This window comes from Dermacentor andersoni, chromosome 6 (genome assembly GCF_023375885.2).
Source record: "Dermacentor andersoni chromosome 6, qqDerAnde1_hic_scaffold, whole genome shotgun sequence".
Lineage (NCBI taxonomy): Eukaryota > Metazoa > Arthropoda > Arachnida > Ixodida > Ixodidae > Dermacentor > Dermacentor andersoni.
Window position 1 is genome coordinate 94,774,051 of NC_092819.1, and position 5,900 is coordinate 94,779,950.

A 5,900-nucleotide genomic window follows, 5' to 3' on the forward strand; every position below is an offset into this window, starting at 1 on the left:
AGAACCCACAGCATGGTTCATGAAACAGCACAGAACATTCACATGTTACATAGCCTTACAATTAAAAATAAATGGGCAGTACAAACCAAGGTGGCAGCCACAGTCTCGTCGCCTACCGCTGCCTCAGCTGCCTCTAGTTCCTCCAAGCTGTTGGCAGGCAGCCGAGGAAGACTTACAGGCACCGTACGCTGGGCAGGTTGAGGCATGGTACGGGTCCTGTCAAGAGACTCAATTTCATGTAGCCTCTCAGACATGACCCGTACCTCGTGCCTCAGCTGCTGCAGCTCATGATGCAGCTCTCTATTTTGCTGCCTCACCTCTAGCTGCACCCGCAGCACCCGCAGCATCACCGCTGAAACACAAGAAGATTTATTTCATAGCAGAAGGAATGCATGCGTGGCGCATTTGATTGGTTGTCCCAGAGCACTCTGGTAAATGTAAAAGCACCAGGATTCGTACAGGTCTCGGCGACAAAAGTTCACAGGTATTCAAAGACTTTCAAGGCCAAGCCAAAGCCTTTTCAGGTTGCAGAACAGCATCACATGTGCCACTTTTTACTATAACACTTACAAAACACTTTAGGTAGCTTTACTGCACCATAAATACAAAAAGTTATATTCAAAATGTCCAGCCTTGATCACTCGCAACTTCCTTACCGTATCTACACGATTGTAAGTCGACCCCTTTTTTAATATTTGAAAGCCTGAAGTTGGGGGGTCGACTTACAATCGAAACCAAAACATGGCCCCGCCAAAAAAAGTGATACAAGCAAGAGCTACAACGTAGTTACAATTTTATGTTTGCTCTATGGCCCTACCCGTATCTAGCGCCGCTGTTCCCATTTGCGGCGGCACCCTCACAACGGCGGCGCTTGCGGGGAGTATCGGTAGTTCATAGAAGAGCAGACACCGCTCGCGGGTTTCTCTTTCTCTGTTTAAGGGCACATTCACACCGGCGACTTGAGGAGGTCGCGCGACCATTTGCAACCCGCAATCAAAAAGCGACCGAAGGCGACTGATGCTCACACCGGCAAGCCCGGCTGAGCGCGACCCGCAAGTCGCAATCCCGGAGATTATCGTTCTCAGCGAGAACTCTCGGATCTACGCGGAATTTGAACGCGACGCCGGAGGAGGCCGGATGTAGACGCACGAAAGATCACTTCCGGTGCGCCGCTGATTGGTTTATCAGTTTTGCGACCACGGTCGCGCGACTGAAAATCGCGCAGAGAGCGACTGGCCCAAAATGGTCGCTTTTCAAGAAAGGCGACCGTTTGCGACCATTTGCGACTGGTCGCTTTGCGACCAACTTGGTCGCGCGACCACTGTCAGTCGCCGGTGTGAATGAGCCCTAAAGGCTAGACGCGTTCCACTTGACTGCTGACTACATCTATCCTTCCCCAGTCGTCACGAGTGCTGCAGGCCCACTAATCGTTCGGCACTCGTTCACAGCAGCGTTCAAGAGGGCTGCCATCCTTCACGCCGAAGAAACAAATCACTGCGCAGCGGGCCGCAATTTCGATGTTTCTAAACGGGTGGCGCGAGAGTGGCGACTGCAGTGAAGCGAAATATTCACCCTGTGACGGCAAGTGACAAATTTCCCACGCGCCGAAGTCTGGACGCTTTCCGGAGCTGTAAGCTAAGCTTGCGGCGTACGTCGCTGAAATGCGTGATCGGTTCCTGCCATTGAAGTACGACGTGATCATGAAACAAGCCCGGACCTTCGCCTTAATTTTAAGGTTCTGCTCCGCCGTGAGTACAACGAGTAGCTGGCGGCAGAAGACTGCGAAATTACGCCAACTGGACCTGTCAAAAGAGCCTCCGTGATGGCTGCGTGTGGTTGGGTGCATTTGGCTTGGGCTGCTGTTCTGCAAGATGTCCTGGTGCGGTCGTTTGCCAAATTTGAAATTTCGCTGGACCACGACGCGCTGTGGGACCGCAGCAACACACACCATTATTTTGCGCCCTCTCTACGCTCTCTATTGTCGGCGCCGGCTGCGTGCAGACCACAGCCTCTTCTTACACCGTGGTTCAGACGTACAGGTGCGCAGCAGCGGCGTGGCAGACGACATGGCCCATATGCGCAAGCGCCGTTAAAAGCCCGCATACGTGCATCTGCCGTGTCTACACATGCGCGGGTGTATGAACGCCTCAGAAGCTGATCATACAAGAAGTTCAGGATCTTTCAAACTTACGCATTCTGTACACATTAGTCGGACAGAACGCCTGCACCGCGTCTGCACCTTGTCATTCGTTTCGAGTGTCGCGCTGGCGCTGTGCCTGCACCGCAGAAATGGAGCTCCGAACTTCTCGCGAATCGATGTGAACTGGTTCACAGTGGTGCGGGCGAATCAAACGGACCTTTAACACGAACGGACGAAGCTCCGTTCGATTCTGCTCGGCTGTTTTTTGCTGTGACTGACTGACTGCCCCACTGCGCTGCTGCTGTGCACGCCTTCGCCTCGCTGTCGTTTTGCGTTTTTTGGCACGGGTTGCAGCGTTGCGGCTTGGGCTTCTGACTCGTCTCTTTCGCACACCATGACTTCCAAGTGGAGAAAATGTAGAGTCGTAAGAAAGGAATACGACAATATATTGAATGAACTAGGACTCGCGTGGGTTGTTGCTGGGCCTTCATCGGTTTCCCTGTCCAACGACAGAGCTGCAAGCACCACCTTTACAGACAGTGCTCGCGTAGCGCCACTTTCGCCTCCGAAGCTAGGAAGCAGCAGGCAATCAGGAAGTTCAATTTCGACGGACGACGGGGGTGAGCCTCCACTCAAACTGTTGAAAGAGCAGTCGGGAAGCGAAGCCTTAGTCAACAGCGTCTGCGGACAAGGTGCACCTTTTGTTGAAGAATTCCAATCAGAAATTGTGGATATGTCTTCACGTGAGCACAGCGACTCTGATAGTAGCTCAAGTGACAAAGGTAGTCTCCAACGTAGCAAATCTTGGGATGAGTCTGATGACTTAGTTGCTTCAGACGATGACTTCGTTGCTTCAGACAGCTGCACGGGGCCAGATGAGAGAATAGCGCTCACTTGTAGCGCAGTGCTGTCTCGTGTATCTCCTGAACAAATGACAGCAAGTGAAGAGTTTGCTGTCATTGCTTCCAAACATAATATGACTCATGCATGCATTAACGATGCCCTCGATTTCTGCCGTCGAAGAGGCTTCTCTGACCTTCCAAAGGATGCTAGGACAGTTTTGAGAACTGAGCGCAAAGCTCAGGTGGAGCAAAATGGGTCTTTTGTGCACTTTGGCCTTGCAGCAGGAATTCGTCAAGTGTTGCCGCCGGGGCAAGTAGTTCCAAGTGAACTGAAGCTACAGGGCAACATCGATGAAGTCCCTCTTTACAGAAGTAGCCAGCTTGCCTTTTGGCCCATCTTGTGCCGCATTACAAATGTGGAGGCATCACCACCATTTGTTGTAAGTGTGTATTGTGGTGCAGGGAAGCCACCATCTCTGCAGGATTATCTAGAGCCATGTGTGCGAGAGGTCTCGGAGCTTGCGTCTGAAGGGTTAAGCATAGGAGATGTTCGAGTACAGGTGAGCATTAAAGCCATGGTGTGCGATGCTCCAGCAAGGAGCTACGTGAAATGTATTGTTGGCCACACTGGCTATTATGCGTGTGAGCGATGCAACCAAAAAGGGCGGCACATTGAAAACAGGGTCACATTTCCCAAACTGCACGCACCAACACGAACGAATGCATCATTTCGATCTCAAGAGAACAAGCGCCACCATTGTGGTTTTTCACCATTCATATCGCTTGATGTCGACATGATTGCTATTTTTCCCATCTGAATACACGCACCTCGTTTGCCTGGGAGCCATGCGACGACTGTTAAAGAATTGGGTATGCCAAGGCCACAGTAATAGATTGAGCAGACTGTATCGTTGCCAACTAAATGAAAGCCTGCGAGAGGCATCCAAAGCATTTCCAACATATTTCCAGCGAAAGCCAAGGGGTACAGAAGAACTTGATCGTTGGAAGGCAACAGAGTTTCGGACATTCCTCCTTTATGTGGGGCCTGTTGTCCTAAAGCCTCTTCTGCCTCCAACACACTACAAACATTTTCTAATGCTTCATGTAGCTATCAGAATTTTAGCATCACCTCAGTACTACTGTGAATACAATGATTTCGCCAAAGATGTGCTGAGGTACTTTGTTGAAGAGTTTAGTGAGCTATACGGAAAAAAACAGCTTGTGTACAATGTGCACTATCTAATTCATCTTGCTGACCAGTGCCGGGACCATGGCCCATTGGATCAGTTTAGTGCATTCCCTTTTGAAAGCTATCTTGGACGAATGAAGAAGTTGCTGCGATCCTCCAACAAGCCACTTTCACAGCTAAGTAGGAGAATCTCCGAACTGAGGCACTCGTCCAAGAACCAAGTCGAGCAGAAACTGCAACATGTGAAGCCTGGAGACTGCTTCCTGATTGACAGTGCTCCTGTGGTTGTTCTGGAAATAATTGGAGACCAGTTCAAGGGTGGGATTTTACCACATGCCAGGGACTTTTTCAAACTTCCACTCAAGTCGTCTCAGTTGAATATTTGGCGCTGGAACACCTTAAGTAATAGAAGTAAGGTCTGGCCTCTTGATGAACTCTGCAATACTGCTCAGTGCCTGAGGCTTAACTACAAGCAAGGACATGTTGTTGTTCCTCTTCTGCACTTTCACTGAAGCTGTCAGTGGTTGATGGACTTATATTAACCCAAACTGCCATAGTCAGTCATCTGACTGCCATATTGCTATGCCTCCAATGGTCACAATGTCTGTTCTGTATGAGGCCGACAGTTGGGCTAGTTGGCATTCAAAGACAGACATTTTCAAAGAAAAGTTATCCTTTTGTCTCTGCACCTTTTCTCATTTTTCTTATGTGCTGGAACATGTCCTTGTTTGTTCTATTGTCATTGTCGCGAATCACCTATTCAAGCCATGTTCAAGCTATCTGCTTCAAGCATCTTGTCACTAATACATTCATCAGCACTATTGTCCAGAGTGCTTGAATGGCATCCTTTGACCTGCACAGGTGGCATTTGGTGGTAACACTGGATTCGGGGTAGCTTACAACTATATATGGACTGCTGCACTGATGGTACTTCCCTAATCTTTCTCCTCACAGGCCTTCGTGTCTTCCGCAGCAGCAATTTCCTGAAGGCACTGCATTGCCACTGAGCAAAAGTAAAGATAACACATGGCAACTTTCATCAGGACACGCCAGAATGTGTTGTCTTGACTTTTGTTCCATGGCACCTTCACACGCTACAGTTACCAAAGCCACAGTGGCCAGTAAAGTGAAAAAGATAAAGGCAGCAGTGATCAGTGCAGCAGTGCAAGACCCAGTCCAATGACAGAGCTGCAAGCTCCCCCTTTGAGCACTGCACTTGCATAGCACCACTTTTGCCTCAGAAGCCGGGAAGCAGCAGACGATCAGAAACTCCATCATATCAGTGCAGCAGCGTGTTCTCAGATGTAAGGTATCTAGAGCCAGGTGTTATCGGTAAATGTCGCCCAAGCAGGCTTAAGCATGCCGTTCAAGCATTTAAGCATGCTGATAACTGTACAACCCGGACAAATTGTATTTCAAGCCTCCAAGGTTCAGCCCCAGCTTTCATTTTTGCTTCTGATGTGTTTTCACATCAGGCTCGTACTGCCATGTTTCTTGAGAAGTCACCGCTCTCACTTGGACACATCACAACCTCCACGACTTGGGTTTTGATTCACCCAGCAGAGCATCTGAGCCATCCAATTCTGCAACACAAAATCCAGCTGAGCCTGCACCTAACTTGCTGAAACTGTACTTGTGCTTAGGTACCTCCAGTTTCTACGTGTTGAAGTGCACTTCACCTGTGACAAGCTGCAGCATGGAACACTAAACGGCCCTTTTCAGGGCCACC

At 49.6% G+C, this 5,900-nt stretch overlaps 1 pseudogene; it reads left to right on the top strand.

Moving 5' to 3' along the window:
• Window positions 1-2,873: 2,873 nt before the first annotated feature.
• LOC126530790 (uncharacterized) lies at window positions 2,874-4,683 on the top strand (annotated as a pseudogene).
• Window positions 4,684-5,900: the final 1,217 nt, after the last annotated feature.